Genomic DNA, 22,273 nt, shown 5'->3' on the forward strand with positions numbered 1-22,273 from the left:
AAACAGATGCAAAATAGGAACTTGAAAGTTCGGCCTTCTCAACATCCTGGCTTACCATTTCATCATTTTCATCCTGGAAAAATCCTATAGTATATTTGACTTATCTTTTACTTTTGACATATCCCCAAAATCCTTTATTATTGCTTTTGACGTCTCTTGCAAGCCTCAATTCATTGTCAGCTTTAGATAATCTGATTTGTGCCCTGGCTGATGGAACGATGTGGGATATTATGGGTAGTAGTCTGGTGGCTCTGGCTGACGGGATGATGTGGGATATTATAGTGCATGTGGCTATGCAGAGTGGGCGGGGCTCTACACTCAGCTATATATATATATACAGTGGGGCAAAAAAGTATTTAGTCAGTCAGCAATAGTGCAAGTTCCACCACTTAAAAAGATGAGAGGTGTCTGTAATTTACATCATAGGTAGACCTCAACTATGGGAGACAAACTGAGAAAAAAAAATCCAGAAAATCACATTGTCTGTTTTGTTTTCATTTTATTTGCATATTATGGTGGAAAATAAGTATTTGGTCAGAAACAAAATTTCATCTCAATACTTTGTGATATATCCTTTGTTGGCAATGACAGAGGTCAAACGTTTTCTGTAAGTCTTCACAAGGTTGCCACACACTGTTGTTGGTATGTTGGCCCATTCCTCCATGCAGATCTCCTCTAGAGCAGTGATGTTTTTGGCTTTTCGCTTGGCAACACGGACTTTCAACTCCCTCCAAAAGTTTTCTATAGGGTTGAGATCTGGAGACTGGCTAGGCCACTCCAGGACCTTGAAATGCTTCTTACGAAGCCACTCCTTCGTTGCCCTGGCGGTGTGCTTTGGATCATTGTCATGTTGAAAGACCCAGCCACGTTTCATCTTCAATGCCCTTGCTGATGGAAGGAGGTTTGCACTCAAAATCTCACGATACATGGCCCCATTCATTCTTTCATGTACCCGGATCAGTCGTCCTGGCCCCTTTGCAGAGAAACAGCCCCAAAGCATGATGTTTCCACCACCATGCTTTACACTAGGTATGGTGTTTGATGGATGCAACTCAGTATTCTTTTTCCTCCAAACACGACAAGTTGTGTTTCTACCAAACAGTTCCAGTTTGGTTTCATCAGACCATAGGACATTCTCCCAAAACTCCTCTGGATCATCCGAATGCTCTCTAGCAAACTTCAGACGGGCCCGGACATGTACAGGCTTAAGCAGTGGGACACGTCTGGCACTGCAGGATCTGAGTCCATGGTGGCGTAGTGTTACTTATGGTAGGCCTTGTTACATTGGTCCCAGCTCTCTGCAGTTCATTCACTAGGTCCCCCCGCGTGGTTCTGGGATTTTTGCTCACCGTTCTTGTGATCATTCTGACCCCACGGAGTGGGATTTTGCGTGGAGTACCAGATCGAGGGAGATTATCAGTGGTCTTGTATGTCTTCCATTTTCTAATTATTGCTCCCACAGTTGATTTCTTCACTCCAAGCTGGTTGGCTATTGCAGATTCAGTCTTCCCAGCCTGGTGCAGGGCTACAATTTTGTTTCTGGTGTCCTTTGACAGCTCTTTGGTCTTCACCATAGTGGAGTTTGGAGTCAGACTGTTTGAGGGTGTGCACAGGTGTCTTTTTATACTGATAACAAGTTTAAACAGGTGCCATTACTACAGGTAATGAGTGGAGGAAAGAGGAGACTCTTAAAGAAGAAGTTACAGGTCTGTGAGAGCCAGAAATCTTGATTGCTTGTTTCTGACCAAATACTTATTTTCCACCATAATATGCAAATAAAATGAAAAAAAACAGACAATGTGATTTTCTGGATTTTTTTTTTCTCAGTTTGTCTCCCATAGTTGAGGTCTACCTATGATGTAAATTACAGACGCCTCTCATCTTTTTAAGTGGTGGAACTTGCACTATTGCTGACTGACTAAATACTTTTTTGCCCCACTGTGTATATATATATATATATATTCGTTATAATTTGTTATAACTAACCGTAGACAGCTACTATGCCCTGGCAGCGCCGGGCTCTTCAGCTAGTTTGTGTGTTTATATATATATATATATATATATATATATATACACACACATATATTTACAGTTGACACCAGAAGTTTACATACACTATACAAAAAAACACATATGCATATTTTTTTTTTGAATATCAGACATGAAATCAGAATATTCTTTCCCGTTTTAGGTCAATTAGGATTTTTTTTGTTAGGAAGTTATAAGGGTTAAAATTTGACCAGCGATTTCTCATTTTAACGACAAAATTTACAAAACCATTTTTTTTAGGCACCACCTCACATTTGAAGTCACTTTGAGGGGACAATATGACAGAAAATACCCAAAAGTGACACCATTCTAAAAATTGCACCCCTCAAGGTGCTCAAAACCACATTCAAGAAGTTTATTAACCCTTTATGTGCTTCACAGGAACAGAAGCAATGTGGAAGGAAAAAGGAACATTTAACTTTTTTTTACAAACATTTTACTTTAGAACCAATTGTTTTTATATTCACAAGTGTAAAATGAGAAAATGAGCCACAAAATTTGTTGTACAATTTCTCCTGAATACGCTGATATCCCATATGAGGGGGTAAACCACTTTTTGGGCGCACGTCAGGGCTTGGAATGGAAGGAGCTCCGTTTGATTTTTTTCAATGCAGAATTGGCTGTAATTGAGATCAGACACCATGTCGCGTTTGGAGAGCCCTTGATGTGCCTAAACAGTGAAAACCCCCAACAAGTGACAACATTTTGGAAACTAGACCCCTATCTAGATGTGTGGTGAGCACGTTGAACCTCCAAGTGCTTCACAGAAGTTTATAGCGTAGAGCCGTGAAAGTAAAAAATTATATTTTTTCCACAAAAATGATCTTTTCGTCCCAAAATTTTTATTTTCACAAGGGTAACAGGAGAAATTAGACCACCAATGTTGTTGTGCAATTTGTCCTGAGTACGCTGATATATGGGGGTAAACCACTGTTTGGGCGCACGGCAGAGCTCAGTAGGGAAGGAGCGCCGTTTGACGTTTTCAATGCAGAATTGGCTGGAATTGAGATCAGACACCATGTCGCATTTGGAGAGCCCCTGATGTGCCTAAACAGTGAACCCACCCAAGTGACACCATTTTGGAAACTAGACCCCTTAAGGAACTTACCTAGATATGTGGTGAGCACTTTGAACCCCCAAGTGCATCACAGACGTTTATAACATAGAGCCGTGAAAATAAAAATCATTTTTTTTCCACAAAGATGATTTTTAAGCCCGCGATTTTTTATTTTTACAAGTGTAACAGGAGAAATTGGACCCCAAAAGTTGTTGTCCAATTTGTCTTGAGTACTCTGGTACCCCATATGTGGGGGAAACCACTATTTGGGCACACGTTGGGACTTTAAAGGGAAGTAGTGATGTTTTGGAATGCAAACTTTGATGGAATGGTCTGCTGGCATCATGTTGGTTTGCAGAGCCCTTGATGTGCCTAAACATTAGAAACCCCAGACATATGACCCCATTTTCGAAAGTAGAACCCCTATTGAGCTTATCTAGATGTGTGGTGAGCGCTTTGAACCCCTAAGTGCTTCACAGATGTTTATAACGCAGAGCTGTGAAAATAAAAGATGATTTTTTAGCCCCAATTTTTCATTTTCCCAAGTGTAGCAGGACAAATTAGACCCCAAAAGTTGTTGTGCAATTTGTCCAGAGTACGCTGTTGCCCCATATGTTGGGGTAAACCACTGCTTTGGGCACACTTTGGGGCTCGGAAGGGAAGGAGCACCATTTGACTTTTTGAATGCAAAATTAGATGGAATCAATGGTGGCGCCATGTCGCGTTTGGAGACCGCATGATGTGCCTAAACAGTGAACACCCCTAAATTCTCACTCCAACCCTAACCCCAACACACCCCTAACCCTAACCATAACTCTATCCACCAACCTAACCCCAACACACACCTAACCCCAACCCTAACCATAACCCTAACCACAACCTTAACCCCTACACACCCCTAACCCTAATCCCAACACTAACCCTAACCCTAACCCTAATCCCAACCCTAGCCATAACCCTAACCTAACCACAACACACCCCTATACTTAATTCCAACACTAACCATAACCCTAATCCCAACCCTAACCCTAATTCCAACCCTAACCCTGATTCAAACCCTTACCCTAATTTCAACCCTAACCCTAATGGAAAAATGAAAATAAATATATTTTCTTTATTTCATTATTTTTCCCTACCTATGGGGGTGATAAAGGGGGGATTATTTACTTTTTTTATTTTGATCACTGTAATAGGATCTATCATAATGACCAAAATGACCCAATAGGAAAAATCTTCCTATTGTTGCTGGCTGACGGCTGGCAGATCTTGGTGGGCACACTGCACATGCACCCTCCATTTTTTTCCCGGAAGAAGATGGCGGTACACATGGGGAGAAGCACGTGGGCCGAGGAGCACGGGGGGGTGATCGGGTACCCTATTTCTCTCTCCTCTGATGTGCGATCACATCAGAGGAGAGAAAAATTAAATGGCACACCAGACTTTTTTTTTGCGGTCGCCGTTATACGGTTAATAACAGCGATTGCAATGCAGGGGTCGATAAAAAGCTGACCAGAATCATGTTCTCTGGGGTATTGGCTACCTCTGGCAGCCAAGACCCCGGAAAAAATCTGACTCTGTGGGGGCGCTATACACTTTTTCCACAGTGCCGTAAATTGCATTGTGGTTTAAGTACCCTTAACTACCACCGTTAAAAGGCGTATCGGCGGTCATTAAGGGGTTAATTAATTTTTAGATGCTCATAGATTGGACTATTATGAATGCAGTGATACCAAATATATACAGTGGGGAAAAAAGTATTTAGTCAGCCACCAGTTGTGCAAGTTCCCCCACTTGAAAAGATGAGATCTCCTCTAGATCAGTGATGTTTTGGGCCTGTCACTGGGCAACACGGATTTTCAAATCCCTCCAAAGGATTCTATGGGGTTGAGAGCTGGAGACTGGCTAAACCACTCCAAGACCTTCATATGCTTCTTACAAAGCCACTCCTTCATTGTCCTGGTGGTGTGCTTGGGATCATTATCATGCTGAAAGACCCATTCACGTTTCATCTTCAATGCCCTTGCTGATGGAAGGAGGTTTGCACTCAAAATCTCACGATACATGACCTCATTCATTCTTTCATGCACACAGATCAGTTATCCTGGTCCCTTTGCAGATAACAGCCCCAAACCATGATGTTGCAACCCCCATGCTTCACACTATGTATGGTGTTCCTTGGATGCAACTCAGCATTCTGTCTCCTTCAAACATGACAAGTTTTGTTTCTACCAAAAATTCTACTTTGGTTTCATCAGACCATATGACATTCTCCCAATACTCTTCTGGATAATCCAAATTCTCTCTAGCAAACTTCATACGGGCCCAGACATGTAGTGGCTTAAGCAGGGGAATACGTCTGGCACTGCAGGATCTGAGTCCCTTGCGGCGTAGTGTGTTACTGATGGTAGCCTTTGTTACGGTGGTCCCAGCTCTATGAAGGTCATTCACTAGGTCCCTCCGTGGAGTTCTGGGATTTTTGCTCACCGTTCTTGTGATCATTTTGACCCCATGGGGTGAGATCTTGCGTGGAGCCCCAGATCGAGGGAGATTATCAGTGGTCTTGTATGTCTTCCATTTTCTTATTATTGCTCACACAGTTGATTTTATCACACCAAGCTGCTTGCCTATTGCAGATTCAGTCTTCCCAGCCTGGTGCAGGGCTACAATTTTGTTTCTGGAGTCCTCCGACAGCTCTTTGGTCTTCACCATAGTGGAGATTGGAGTGTGACTGTTTGAAGTTGTGGACAGGTGTCTTTTATACTGATAACAAGTTCAAACAGGTGCCATTACTACAGGTAATGAGTGGAGGACAGAGGAGCCTCTTATAGAAGAAGTTACAGGTCTGTGAGAGCCAGAAATCTTGCATGTTTTATGTGACGAAATACTTATTTTCCACCATAATTTGAAAAATAAATCTTGCCAAATCAGACAAAGTAATTTTTTGGATTTGTTTTCTCATTTTGACTAGCTATGATGTCAATTAGAGGCCTCTCTCATCTTTTTAAGTGGGAGAACTTGCACAATTGGTGGCTGACTAAACACTTTTTTCCTCCACTATAGTATATGTATATGTGTGTGTGTGTGTGTGTGTGTGTGTATATATATATACACTCACTGGCCACTTTATTAGGTACACCATGCTAGTAAGGGGTTGGACCCCCTTTTGCCTTCAGAACTGCCTCAATTCTTCGTGGCAGAGATTCAACAAGGTGCTGGAAGCATTCCTCAGAGATTTTGGACCATATTGACATGATGGCATCACACAGTTGGCGCAGATTTGTCGGCTGCACATCCCTGATGCGAATCTCCCGTTCCACCACATCCCAAAGATGCTCTATTGGATTGAGATCTGGTGACTGAGGAGGCCATTTGAGTACAGTAAACTCATTGTCATGTTCAAGAAACCAATCTGAGATGATTCGAGCTTTATGACATGGCGCATTATCCTGCTGAAAGTAGCCATCAGATGTTGGGTACATTGTGGTCATAAAGGGATGGACATGGTCAGCAACAATACTCAGGTAGGCTGTGGCGTTGCAACGATGCTCAATTGGTACCAAGGGGCCCAAAGAGTGCCCAGAAAAAATTCCCCACACCATGACACCACCACCACCAGCCTGAACCGTTGATACAAGGCAGGATGGATCCATGCTTTCATGTTGTTTACGCCAAATTCTGACCCTACCATCCGAATGTCGCAGCAGAAATCGAGACTCATCAGACCAGGCAACGTTTTTCCAATCTTCTACTGTCCAATTTCGATGAGCTTGTGCAAATTGTAGCCTCAGTTTCCTGTTCTTAGCTGAGAGGAGTGGTACCCAGTGTGGTCTTCTGCTGCTGTAGCCCATCTACCTCAAAGTTCGACGCACTGTGCGTTCAAAGATGCTCTTCTGCCTACCTTGGTTGTAACGGGTGGCAATTTGAGTCACTGTTGCCTTTCTATCAGCTCGAACCAGTCTGCCCATTCTCCTCTGACCTCTGGCATCAACATGGCATTTCCGGCCACAGAACTGCCGCTCACTGGATTTTTTTTCTTTTTCGGACCATTCTCTGTAAACCCTAGAGATGGTTGTGCGTGAAAATCCCAGTAGATCAGCAGTTTCTGAAATTCTCAGACCAGCCCTTCTGGCACCAACAATCATGCCACGTTCAAAGGCACTCAAATCACCTTTCTTCCCCATACTGATGCTCGGTTTGAACTGCAGGAGATTGTCTTGACCATGTCTACATGCCTAAATGCACTGAGTTGCCGCCATGTGATTGGCTGATTAGAAATTAAGTCTTAACACACAGTTGGACAGGTGTACCTAATAAAGTGGCCAGTGAGTGTATATATATATAATTTATTATTTTATTAAATTTCTTTATTTTTGCATTCAGAAAAATAAGGCAATTTTATAAGCTTTCAATATTTTTTTATATTTATTATTCATTTATTTAATTACTTTTCCCTTTATGTTTTAGTTGCTTTGGAGGACTTGAACCTGTACTCATTTGCATGTTTATGCTATATACTGAAATACTAAAGTGTTGCAGTATGTAGGGAATTTATATGAATTGCCTGGAAGTACATTTTAACTACTACCTAAAATTTTTCTGATGGGTGTAAATGAGAATAGAGGGGGTCAATCACATTATAGGGTAGAAAAGAGAAGTTATAGTTAACAGCCATCTTTGGTTTGTGCGATCACATCAGAGGAGAGAGAAATTAAATGGAAAATTGGACTTTTTTTGCAGTTATACCATTAATAACGGTGATCACAACTACCCCTGGCAGCCGAGACCCCGGAGAAATTCCAATGCTGGGGGGCGCTATAACTTTAAACCTTAGCGCCGTTAAAAAGCGGTGCTGTGGTTTAAGTACCCTTAACTGTCGCCGTTAAAAAGCCTATCGGCGGTCGTTAAGGGTTAAATGTAACTCTCATCATTCTCCGCTGCTCGCGCTGATTGCCGGCAGATCAGGGGAGAATGATGAGAGCCATGTTCAGCACCCGGTGCCGGGAAACAGCGCTTACTGCAACGCTTCTTCCCTGGCACCCGTCCATGTGGTACACATGCCACACGTGTGGTGCAAGTATTACACACACAGACACTGACATCTCCGGTACTAGAAATATCAGGATGTGTAAAAGAGGCCTTATAGCGGGTTTTTATGTTTGGCAGCTGTCACACGCTAAAAGACACTTTTTATTGCAAAAAATAGTTTTTACATCAAAGCATTTTGAGAGCTATAATTTTTCCATATTTTGGCCCACAGAGTCATGTGAAGTCTTGTTTTTTGCGGGACGAGCTGACGTTTTTATTGGTACAATTTTCGGGCAAGTGACATTTTTTGATCACTTTCTATTTTGATTTTTGGGAGACAGAATGAGCAAAAACCAGCAATTCATGAATTTCTTTTGGGGGATGCGTTTACACCATTCTGCGTGTGGTAAAATTGATAAAGCAGTTTTATTCTTCGGGACAGTATGATGACAGCGATACCTCATTTACAGTGGGGAAAAAAAGTATTTAGTCAATCAGCAATAGTGCAAGTTCCACCACTTAAAAAGATGAGAGGCGTCTAATTTACATCATAGGTAGACCTCAACTATGGGAGACAAACTGAGAAAAAAAAAATCCAGAAAATCACATTGTCTGTTTTTTTTTCATTTTATTTGCATATTATGGTGGAAAATAAGTATTTGGTCAGAAACAAGCAATCAAGATTTCTGGCTCTCACAGACCTGTAACTTCTTCTTTAAGAGTTTCCTCTTTCCTCCACTCATTACCTGTAGTAATGACACCTGTTTAAACTTGTTATCAGTATAAAAAGACACCTGTGCACACCCTCAAACAGTCTGACTCCAAACTCCACTATGGTGAAGACCAAAGAGCTGTCAAAGGACACCAGAAACAAAATTGTAGCCCTGCACCAGGCTGGGAAGACTGAATCTGCAATAGCCAACCAGCTTGGAGTGAAGAAATCAACTGTGGGAGCAATAATTAGAAAATGGAAGACATACAAGACCACTGATAATCTCCCTCGATCTGGTGCTCCACGCAAAATCCCACCCCGTGGGGTCAGAATGATCACAAGAACGGTGAGCAAAAATCCCAGAACCACGCGGGGGGACCTAGTGAATGAACTGCAGAGAGCTGGGACCAATGTAACAAGGCCTACCATCAGTAACACACTACACCACCATGGACTCAGATCCTGCAGTGCCAGACGTGTCCCACTGCTTAAGCCTGTACATGTCCGGGCCCGTCTGAAGTTTGCTAGAGAGCATTTGGATGATCCAGAGGAGTTTTGGGAGAATGTCCTATGGTCTGATGAAACCAAACTGGAACTGTTTGGTAGAAACACAACTTGTCGTGTTTGGAGGAAAAAGAATACTGAGTTGCATCCATCAAACACCATACCTACTGTAAAGCATGGTGGTGGAAACATCATGCTTTGGGGCTGTTTCTCTGCAAAGGGGCCAGGACGACTGATCCGGGTACATGAAAGAATGAATGGGGCCATGTATCGTGAAATTTTGAGTGCAAACCTCCTTCCATCAGCAAGGGCATTGAAGATGAAACGTAGCTGGGTCTTTCAACATGACAATGATCCAAAGCACACCGCCAGGGCAACGAAGGAGTGGCTTCGTAAGAAGCATTTCAAGGTCCTGGAGTGGCCTAGCCAGTCTCCAGATCTCAACCCTATAGAAAACCTTTGGAGGGAGTTGAAAGTCTGTGTTGCCAAGCGAAAAGCCAAAAACATCACTGCTCTAGAGGAGATCTGCATGGAGGAATGGGCCAACATACCAACAACAGTGTGTGGCAACCTTGTGAAGACTTACAGAAAACGTTTGACCTCTGTCATTGCCAACAAAGGATATATCACAAATTATTGAGATTAAATTTTGTTTCTGACCAAATACTTATTTTCCACCATAATATGCAAATAAAATGAAAAAAAAACAGACAATGTGATTTTCTGGATTTTTTTTTCTCAGTTTGTCTCCCATAGTTGAGGTCTACCTATGATGTAAATTACAGATGCCTCTCATCTTTTTAAGTGGTGGAACTTGCACTATTGCTGACTGACTAAATACTTTTTTTCCCCACTGTATATCTTTTTTATGTTTTGGCGCTTTTATATAATAAAAACTATTTTGTAGAAAAAATAATTGCTTTTGCATCACTTAATTCTGAAAGCTATAACTTTTTTTTATTTTTTTGCTGATGATGCTGTATCATGGCTCATTTTTTGTGGGGCAAGATGACATTTTCAGCGGTATCATGTTTATTTATATCCGTCTTTTTGATCACGTGTTATTCCACTTTTTGTTCGGCGGTATGATGATAAAGCATTGTTTTTTGCCTTTTTTATGGTATTCACTAAAGGGGTTAGCTAGTGGGACAGTTTTATAGGTTAGGTCATTATGGACGCGGCGATACCAAATATGTGTACTTTTATTGTTTAAATTTTTTTTTCATTCAAATATTTATTTAGTGATAGAATAAATATTGATTTTTTTTTTTATTATTTTTTATTTTAAATATTTTTACAATTATTTAATTTTTTTTTTTTACTTCATTCTAACTTTTACACTTTGTCCCACTATGGGACACTCTTTTCTTGAAGGCTGATTGCTTCTATAGCATGCAGATAAAGCAGCATCTGCATGCTATAGAAGCTGTCAGCGCTGCACTTACTGCACACTGACCCGAGAGACTTCCTGACAAAAAAACAAAACGCAAAAATGAAAGTACCTCTGGTCGTAAAGGGGTTAAACTTGTGGTTTAATCCATTACATAGAAAACATGTTTACATGCGGAGGTGCAGGTGTCAGGGGAGTAGTTCATAAGAATAGAAGACCTGACGGACTACTGCAGTTTCACGCCTTTCCTGGCCCCGTAGAAGCCTGACACCTGCACCTCCTCATGTAACCATGTTTTCTATGTAATTTATTAAAACACAAGTTTAAGCAGGATTGCGTGAGTGCTGAATATCTTTTTCCCTTTAAAGTTATTATGTTTATCTTGAAAGAAAGAGTAAAATATAAAGCTATACATCTGCATAGTTTTGCACAGTAAACAGTATAAATACATTTTGATACCTACAAACCAACTGAAAATTTATCTGAGATGTTCAACAGAATTGTAATATGCTTATTTGTATGAGGCTTAATGACTAGTGCTGAGCGAGTATGCTCGTTACTCGAGTTTTCTGAGCATGCTTGGGGGTTCTCCGAGTAGTTTGGGCGTTCTTAGAGACTTAGTTTGTGTCGCCATAGCTGCATGATTTGCAGCTGCTAGACAGCCTGAATACATGTGGGAATTGCCTAAGAAACAGGCAATCCCTGCATGTATTCAGGCTGTCTAGCAGCCGAAAATCATGCAGCTGTGGCGACACAAACTAAATCTTTGAGCACGCCCAAACTATTCTTAGAACACCTGAACATGCTTCGAGTAATGAGCATACTCGCTCATCACAGATCGCATATTTCCAGCCTTTTATTTCTTAGACCCACATCTGGTTTTGCCACTTCTGTTGTTTTATTTCATCAAAGGAGAAAGACAATGAAATTGATGTCACAGAACAGGTGGTCCATAGTAATAAGCTAGCGTGCTGGGCTAAGGAGTTATCAAACATGCTCAGGTACTATCCGAGTATCTTGGGTGTGCTCAAATAATGTTCTAGTCCCCACGGCTGCATGTCTCGCGTGCTACACATGCGGTAATTGCTTGCTTGCTAGGTAATAAGCGCATGTATTGCAGCTGTCTAAAGGACATGCAGCCGTGGGGACTCAGACATATTATTCAAAAACGCCCAAGATACTTGCATAGTACCTGAGCATGTTCGGATAACACCTTGTATTAGCACCTTCGCTCATCACTAGTGGTCAACTATACCAGTCATACCTTGTACAATATCATGCTCACTGCACTGAAGAGCTCTGCCCCTATGTATACGGTTATAGGTAGTGTCACTGGTAGTGTTTTACCTCCTTTATCACATTAATTTCACAGTAGGAACATATTACATTTTCTTTTTGCTTGTTTAAATTACCTTAGTTTAGTTTTCTTCTTGTCTATTCCCAGAGATACTTTTTCTTTTACCTTTACGTTATCTGTTTTCTTCCATTGCACGATTTTCTAGCCAGAAAAAAAGGTCAGTTCTCTAATGATTCTGTTAAAATGCATCACGTCGATGTACTCGCTCTGTAGCCGTGAAACCTAATCATTTCTATTTTGCTTTAAAAAATGATTCCCCTGGCTTGTTGAGATTAAATATATTACCAGGTATACTGTGAGTCAACACGAGAGGCTTCTAACATTACTCAGCCTTCTCTAATCCTGCAGGTAAAATAATCTGAGACTACTTTCTGGATAAAATAAGCCAGGAGTGATTTTGATACAGACTTGAAATGATATATATTAGTGTGAACCAAATGATTGAAAAAAAATATATAATGGTAAATCAGAGCTACTGCATAACCATCCAGATAGATGACTTGGCTGCGGTCCTAGACACCTAAACATCAAAAATTCTATTCCAACAGTTCTTAGTAATCCACAATACAATTGGTGTGAAGTGGGGAAGACACTCAGAAATATCACATTTTAGTCTGCTTTGTATACCATGACATGTATGCTATAAGGCAGTGGTCTCCAACCTTTCTGACCTTGAGAGCCACATTCAGCTTAGACAGAGGGTCGCGAGCCAAATCCAGCACTGAGTGAGGGGCGCGAGCCACATTCAGCTCCCATATCCTTCAAAGTAGTGTCAACCTAAGCCCCCATTACAGGTATAATGATAACCAAAGCTTTTCCACAGAAATCACTCCAAAGCAGTACACTGAGATCCAGGGGTTCCCACAATACCCCCATTCAGTATTCTCCCATCAAGCACTCCCAACACACTGTCACATCCAGCTTTGAGCACCACCTCTAACAGGTAGTACCATCATCCAGCGTACCATACCCAAAACATCTCTAAACCCCTAAGACCAGTATATGTGCATCCAGATCCGCACTTCTGTGCAAGGCTACTCACAAAATTCACCATTTTGTGATGTACTCTTCATACCTGTTTTCTAGACTTGGACCTAATGCACCAAGCTGGCAGACAGTCGCGAGCCACAATTCATGGGACCGCGAACCACATGTGGCTCCCGAGCTACAGGTTGGAGACCCCTGCTATAAGGAATTAAATGAAACATAGCATCTAGGTTCATCTGCTTACAACTTTGGGTGGTTGACGTTATCTACTTGGGGTTGCATAGATCTGGTCCTCTGGTGCAGTTTGGTAATTATAGAATCATGTAGGATATTTTTTAGCACAAAATTATATTCTTTGTTTAAAGGAACCTGTCATCTGACTCAAATGCTGGGGACTATGTATTGCGGCTGACTAGTCCAATGCTGGCACTTGTTCTGATCCCTTTGACTGACAGATGTCTACCTATGTTTGTTTATGTATTGTGGAAATGTTTGACAATCAAGATAAGTGAGAGGATTGGAATTACCTGTGTAATGTGCTGGTCTTGGAACATGGAGATACCATGGAACTGTGCGCATCCCCTTTGGCACCTTTTCACTTTATTAAACCATCAGCAAGTCACTAAGAGAGTCAAAGTTCAGTGGTTTCTCCATATACACTTCCTTGCTGCATGCATAGCACATGCACACTTAGCTCTGCTGTACTCAGGGTCAGACTGAGGCACCGGGATACCGGAGGATCCTCCGTTGGGCCCCGCCCTAAGCCCCAGCTCCTGCCTCCTTCATTAGTCCATGCCCTGCCCTGCATGTTAATAGTGCCTACAACTGACCGGCCGTGCTGTGTGCAGATGTCAGGCGCACCGGCAGCTGGGCACAACTCCTAGACTAGGTGCAAACTCCCCTCATCTTGCTGAGAGCACTGTGCCAACCATTCCCACATCATCCTAAAAATTCCAGCAATGACGTTGCTGGGCTGCTCTGTGTGCACAGGACCTGCGATGAGGTCACAGGAAGGGAAGAGTCAGGGGTCACATGATCAGGGGCCTCAGTGTATGCAGGACTCTGCTGTGCTGTTTGTCATGGTGCTGGATAAGGGGAAGTATATGTGTGTGGTCAGTAGGAGTTTATAGGGTGGTTGTAGCAGAGCTGTGTGTGTACAAGATGTACGAAGCAGAGCAGCACATGTACAAGGTGTACGGCGTGGAGCCGTATGTGTATGAGGTGTACGGAGCGGAGCCGTGTGTGTACGGGGTGTACAAAACAAGTTGCGTGTGTATGGGGTGTACGGAGCAGAGCCGTGTGTGCATGAGGTGTACGGAGTGGAGCCACGTATGTAAGAGGTTACGGAGCGGAACCACGTGTGTATGGGGTGTGCGGAATCGGGTGTGTAGAAGGTCTACGGAACGGAGCAGCGTGTGTACTTGGTGTACGGAGTGGAGCCGCATGTGTACGGGGTGTACAAAACAGAGCACTGTGTGTACGAAGTGTATGGAGAAGAGCCGTGTGTGTACGGAGCGGAGCCATGTGTGTACGAGGTTTATAGAGTGGAGCCATGTATATACTGAGTGGAGCCGTGTGTGTGCGAGGAGTACGGAGCGGAGTCGTGTGTGTATGAGATATACAAAGAGGAACTGTATGTGTATGAGGTGTGCAGAGCCGTGCATGTACAAGGTGTATGGTGGGGAGCATTCATACCTCCCAACCATCCCGGATCCAGCAGGACAGTCCCGAGTTTGAGAGTCTGCCCCACTGTCCCAGCCGGGAGCTTACTTTTCCTGCGGACACAGGAGTACACGGCAGAGCCCCGAGGAGCACTTTAAAACTCGCACGTGACGTTCTACCAGAAGTGATGTGCTGGAATCTGACCGGAAATGAGGTCATTTCAGGAGGAGATTGTGACGGAACCATGGAGGCACTTCAGGGAATGCTTCAGATCCATCACCGTGTCCTCCTCCGACAGCACGGACAGCGGGATTGCCTTGGAATTGGGGATGCCGGCCTTGTGAGCGGATCATGATGTGTCCTGCATCAGGAGGCTCGGGTGGGCATTACAATGGGAGCTGGGCTGCTATAGTATCTTTATAGAATCTTTCTTTCTTTCTCTCTCTGTTTCTTTCTATCTCTGTTCTTTCTTTCCCTCTCTAATCTTTCTTTCTCTCTCTGTTCTTTCTTTCCCTCTCTAATCTTTCTTTCTTTCTCTCTATGTTTCTCCTTTCTCTCTGTTTCTTTCTCTCTCTCCCACAATGCCAGCCACTGTGCCCTCAGTACCAGTTAGTGTGATCAGCAGTGTTAAATGGGCACAGTTGGGGCGTGGACATGGGTGTGACTAGTTGTGAAATGGGTGTGGTCGGGGTGTGGCCTAAAATTTGCCGCAGCGCGCTGAAACCTTTGTCCCTCTTTCCCGTCTTAAAAAGTTGGAAGGTATAATGGTGGGTCCCAAGAATGATTTTTCTCTGGTGGGCCCAAGGTACTCCAGTCCGACGTTGGCTGTACATACAAACAGCTCTGCTACAAAAACACATACATACGCACAGTTCTGCAAAATATATACACTGCATTGCTACATACAAATGCAGCTCCACTGCACACCCACAGCTCTGCTTCTCACACAACTCTGCTACATGCACACATACATGCGCACATAAATGCAGCTTTGCTTTGTGAACATTCACAACTCTGGCTACATAAACACACACAGCTGAGTTCAACAACACACATTGCTCATGTGCATGAATACATACATGGGTGTACCCAGGATAAAAACTGAGGGGGCAAGCCATGATCATGGTTGTATAATACTCCACACAGTATTCATAGCCCCATACCTGTATATACATCAGACCAGCCAGCCCCTTTATATACATCTGCCCAGCCACAGCCAGCCCCCAGCCCCTGTATATACATCAGCCACAGCCAGCCTCCAGCCCCTATAAATACTCTAAAGCAGCAGTGCGCACGCTGTGCAGTGATGAGGCAGTGACCCAAGCAAGTTCAAAAAACAAAATGTGTTTAATATCCAACAAAACTCACAGTGCACAGCATGCTGTATCCTCCGGATCGCAGCCGGGAAACAGAAAAACAATCCGTGGCCAGTTGCCGTGAGCGACCGCGCTGCCATGTACGCAAGGGGTGCCAGACCTTTTGGCTCCGCTTGGCCCTGTGTTGCCTCATAAAGAGAATGCTCTGCAGACCAACTGCTCTGTCTGCCTGCAAAGACAGAAATGACACACCCAAAACTTTTTGTGCAAGGTTTTTTTTCCCTTCTTCCAATCTGTGGCCATAGGCAACTTATAAGACCTGGGCTGGAGGAAACGGACCGGACCCCACTACCTTACTGCAGTCCGTTTAAAAAATAAAAGACCATACCAGGTTTTCCTGAACAAACTCCATGGTCAAAATAACTTGACCAGGTTCAAACTTACTTTTAATTCTCCTTGTGAGTCACAGTCACGCTGCTCTGACCACACGGCACTCCAGCGGATCTAATACGCTTCTGAGCACATCCTGGGGGACACATGGCAACCCTCACATATGACTCCGGTTGCTGCCTCACAATACATACATCTGCCCAGACACAGCCAGCCCCCAGCCCCTGTAAATACATCAGCCACAGCCAGTCCCGGCCCCTGTATATACATCAGCCACAGCCAGCCCCCAGCCCCTGTATACATCAGCCCAGCCACAGCTAGCCCCAGTCACTGTAAATACATCAGCCCAGCCAGCCCCCAGCACCTGTAAATATATCAGCCACAGCTAGCCCCAGCCCCTGTGTATACATCAGCCCAAGCCCCCAGCACCTGTATATACATCAGCCCAGCCAGCCCCCAGCCCCTATATACATCAGCCCAGCCAGCCCCAGCCCCTGTATATACAACAACCCAGCAACAGCCAGCCCCAAGCCCCTGTGTATACATCAGCCCAGCCAGCCCCAGCCACTGTATACATCAGCCCAGCCACAGCCAGTCCCAACTCCTGTATATACATCAGCCCAGCTAGCCCCCAGCCCCTGTATACATCAACCCAGCCCCAGGCCCCAGCTCAGCACCTGTCCTGTAGCGATTGCCTCAGGAGCGCGTGGGTATGCTCCTCCGGATGCCTGAGTTGAGACTGTCACTGACCTGATACGTTATGCTGCATTCAGGGGCGGGAGATGGGGAGAGCAGAGCGCTCCACCCTCAAAAAACATCCTGATGTTCAATGTCAGGCGTTCTTATTAGCTCCCTATGTACAGGGCACCCAGGCCACTGTGGACACCTGTAAAGCCGCCATGCCCGAAGATTTAAAGGGCCGGCGGCAGGAAAAACAGGTGGCCAGGCCTCATGATAGGTGCACGGCGTGCCAACTGCCCCCCCACGGTAGGTACGCCCATGAATACATACATGCACACACCACTCTTTACCTATGTCTGTATTATGTATTGTGGAGAAGTTTGAGACTCAAGATAAGTGAGAGGATTAGAATTACCTGTGTAATGTGCTCGTCTGGGAGGATTGAGAAACTATGGAACTTGTTCGCATCCCTTTTGTTACCTTTTCACTTTACTAAACTGTCAGCAAGTCACTCAGAGAGCCACAGTTCTGTGGTTTCTCCATATACACTTCCTTGTGGCATGCACAGCACATGCACACTTAGCTCTGCTGTACATACAAAGAGCTCTGCTACAAAAACACACACATACATACATGCACACAGTTCTGCTAAATATACACTGCATTGCTACATATCAATGCAGCTCTACTGCTCACCCACAAATCTGTTTCATACACAACTCTGCTATATGTGCACATAAAAGCAGCTTTGCTTTGTGAACATACACAACTCTGGCTATGGTGTGTATGGAGCAGAGCCGCGTGTGTACAAGGTGTACGGAGCAGAGCCGTGTGTGTACGAGGCATACTAATAACATGAAAGTAGAGTCTTTGCAACGACAGCCTTTTTTGTTGTGATTTTATTTTTTGTGGAAAAAGGTGGTGTTACAATCCAACGTTTCAGCTCTACATCTGGATTGTAACACCACCTTTTTCCACAAAAAATAAAATCACAACAAAAAAGACTGTCGTTGCAAAGACTCTACTTTCATGTTATTAGTGTGCCGGGGCTACTCCTATACTTTAGCTTTGTTTTTTTTCCCCAGAGCACCTAAGTTGGGGTTTGAGCCTGTCATATCTACTTTATACGAGGCATACAAAGCGGAGCCGTGCGTGTACGAGGTGTATGGTGGGGAGCATTAATACCTCCCAACCATCCCGGATCCAGCAGGACAGTCCCGATTTTGAGAGAGAGACTGCTCCAGTCGGGAGCTTAGTTTTCCCACGGACACAGGAGTCCACGGCGGAGCTCCAAGGAGCACTTTAAAAATCGCACGTGACGTTCTACCGGAAGTGACGTGCTGGAAGTAGTGTTGAGCGATACCTTCCGATATTGGGAAATATCGGATTGGATCGGACCGATACCCAAAAAATATCGGGTATCGCCGATTCCGATACCGGAAACCCAAGCAAGTCAATGGGGCACAAATATCGGAATGAAAATAAACCCTTTCTTTCCTTGCACATCCAGTTCGGGAGGGGGGAAGAGTGCGGGCGGTGCTTGGGCGGAGACTGTGTGTGTGTGCGGGTGGGGTCTGTACAGGCCTCTCGGAGGTCTGTGTGGGCCTGCCGGGGGTTTGTGCGGGCCTGCCGGGGGTTTGTGCGGGCCTGCTGGGGGTCTGTGCGGGCCTGCTGGGGGTCTGTGCGGGCCTGCCGGGGGTCTGTGCGGGCCTGCCGGGGGTCTGTGCGGGCCTGCCCGGGGTCTGTGCGATCTGCCGGTGGTCTGTGCGGGCCTGCCGGGGGTTGTGTGTGTGTGCAGGCATAGTCCGATGGGACTACAAGTCCCATCGGGCTATGCCTGCTACAATGACAGTGATTGACACATTAGCCAATGATGGGACAGAAGAATATAAACAAAAACAAAAAAAACATACATTCTACATGCATACTACATACATACTACATATATACAACATTCATACAACATACATACATACTACATACATACCTCATATATACTACATTCATACAACATACATACATACTACATACATGCTACATATATACTGCATTCATACAACATACATACATACATACATACATACTACATATATACTACATTCATACAACACATACATACTACATTCATACAACATACATACTACATACATACTTCATATATACTACATTCATACAACATACATACATACATACATACATACATACTACATACAGTGGGGCAAAAAAGTATTTAGTCAGTCAGCAATAGTGCAAGTTCCACCACTTAAAAAGATGAGAGGCGTCTGTAATTTACATCATAGGTAGACCTCAACTATGGGAGACAAACTGAGAAAAAAAAATCCAGAAAATCACATTGTCTGTTTTTTTTTCATTTTATTTGCATATTATGGTGGAAAATAAGTATTTGGTCAGAAACAAAATTTCATCTCAATACTTTGTGATATATCCTTTGTTGGCAATGACAGAGGTCAAACGTTTTCTGTAAGTCTTCACAAGGTTGCCACACACTGTTGTTGGTATGTTGGCCCATTCCTCCATGCAGATCTCCTCTAGAGCAGTGATGTTTTTGGCTTTTCGCTTGGCAACACAGACTTTCAAAGGTTTTCTATAGGGTTGAGATCTGGAGACTGGCTAGGCCACTCCAGGACCTTGAAATGCTTCTTACGAAGCCACTCCTTCGTTGCCCTGGCGGTGTGCTTTGGATCATTGTCATGTTGAAAGACCCAGCCACGTTTCATCTTCAATGCCCTTGCTGATGGAAGGAGGTTTTCACTCAAAATCTCACGATACATGGCCCCATTCATTCTTTCATGTACCCGGATCAGTCGTCCTGGCCCCTTTGCAGAGAAACAGCCCCAAAGCATGATGTTTCCACCACCATGCTTTACAGTAGGTATGGTGTTTGATGGATGCAACTCAGTATTCTTTTTCCTCCAAACACGACAAGTTGTGTTTCTACCAAACAGTTCCAGTTTGGTTTCATCAGACCATAGGACATTCTCTCAAAACTCCTCTGGATCATCCAAATGCTCTCTAGCAAACTTCAGACGGGCCCGGACATGTACAGGCTTAAGCAGTGGGACACGTCTGGCACTGCAGGATCTGAGTCCATGGTGGCGTAGTGTTACTTATGGTAGGCCTTGTTACATTGGTCCCAGCTCTCTGCAGTTCATTCACTAGGTCCCCCCGCGTGGTTCTGGGATTTTTGCTCACCGTTCTTGTGATCATTCTGACCCCCACGGGGTGGGATTTTGCGTGGAGCCCCAGATCGAGGGAGATTATCAGTGGTCTTGTATGTCTTCCATTTTCTAATTATTGCTCCCACAGTTGATTTCTTCACTCCAAGCTGGTTGGCTATTGCAGATTCAGTCTTCCCAGCCTGGTGCAGGGCTACAATTTTGTTTCTGGTGTCCTTTGACAGCTCTTTGGTCTTCACCATAGTGGAGTTTGGAGTCAGACTGTTTGAGGGTGTGCACAGGTGTCTTTTTATACTGATAACAAGTTTAAACAGGTGCCATTACTACTGGTAATGAGTGGAGGAAAGAGGAGACTCTTAAAGAAGAAGTTACAGGTCTGTGAGAGCCAGAAATCTTGATTGCTTGTTTCTGACCAAATACTTATTTTCCACCATAATATGCAAATAAAATGAAAAAAAACAGACAATGTGATTTTCTGGATTTTTTTTTCTCAGTTTGTCTCCCATAGTTGAGGTCTACCTATGATGTAAATTACAGACGCCTCTCATCTTTTTAAGTGGTGGAACTTGCACTATTGCTGACTGACTAAATACTTTTTTGCCCCACTGTATATACTACATTCATACAACATACATAGCACATACTACATACATACAACATATATAAAACATGCTACAGACATACAACATACATACATACATACTACATACTATTTACAATACATTCATACAATACATACATATAGACATACAGTACATATAACATAGAGTACATACTCACCATCACTAGTCACTTTGATCCCCGAAGCCAGTGTCATCTGTAAAAAATCTTAAAGTAACAAACAACCAATATACTCCCTGATCCGCAGAAATCCACGAGTGTCCCACGATGATCTCCCATGGAAAACAGCAGCATCAGCTGATGCGACCGCTCTCTAGGGGCTCCAGGAATACAATGATGAGAGGTAGGTATCCTTCCGCACTGTATTCCTCTGCCACTGTAAAAAAATAGTCCCTGGTCTCACTTTTGGCATTGCTGTATGAGAAAGTTCCCATGCAGCTTTTGCCATAAAGTGAGATCAGTGAACTATACTAACCTCTCAGTGATGCACTGCAGGAGATCGTCGTGAGACACTCGTGGATTTCTGCAGATCAGGGAGTATATTGGTTGTTTGTTATTTTAATATTTTTTACAGTGAGATGACACTGGCTTCAGGGATCAAAGTGACAAGTTATGGTGAGTATGTACTATATGTTATATGTACTGTATGTCTATATGTATGTATTGTATGAATGTAGTATGTATGTAGTATGTATGTTGCATATATGTAGCATGTTGTATGTATGTTGGATGTATGTAGTAAGTATGTAGTATGTATGTATGTTGTATGAATGTAGTATATATGATGTAGTATGTATGTAGTATGTACAGTTATGGCCAAAAGTATTGACACCCCTGCAATTTTGTCAGATAATACTCACAAAAGAGAATGAAGCAAAAAATTGATCATTTCACAAAAAACTCCAAAAATGGGCCAGACAAAAGTATTGGCACCCTCAGCCTAATACTTGGTTGCACAACTTTAGCCAAAATAACTGCGACCAACCGCTTCCGGTAACCATCAATGAGTTTCCTACAATGCTCTGCTGGAATTTTAGACCATTCTTCTTTGGCAAACTGCTCCAGGTCCCTGACATTAGAAGGGTGCCTTCTCCAAACTGCCATTTCTAGATCTCTCCACAGGTGTTCTATGGGATTCAGGTCTGGAATCATGGCTGGCCACCTTAGAAGTCTCCAGTGCTTTCTCTCAAACCATTTTCTAGTGCTTTTTGAAGTGTGTTTTGGGTCATTGTCCTGCTGGAAGACCCATGACCTCTGAGGGAGACCCAGCTTTCTCACACTGGGCCCTACATTATGCTGCAAAATTTGTTGGTAGTCTTCAGACT

This window comes from Dendrobates tinctorius, unplaced genomic scaffold (assembly GCF_039654945.1).
Source record: "Dendrobates tinctorius isolate UK_male_01 unplaced genomic scaffold, ASM3965494v1 ptg000028l, whole genome shotgun sequence".
NCBI classification, from domain to species: domain Eukaryota; kingdom Metazoa; phylum Chordata; class Amphibia; order Anura; family Dendrobatidae; genus Dendrobates; species Dendrobates tinctorius.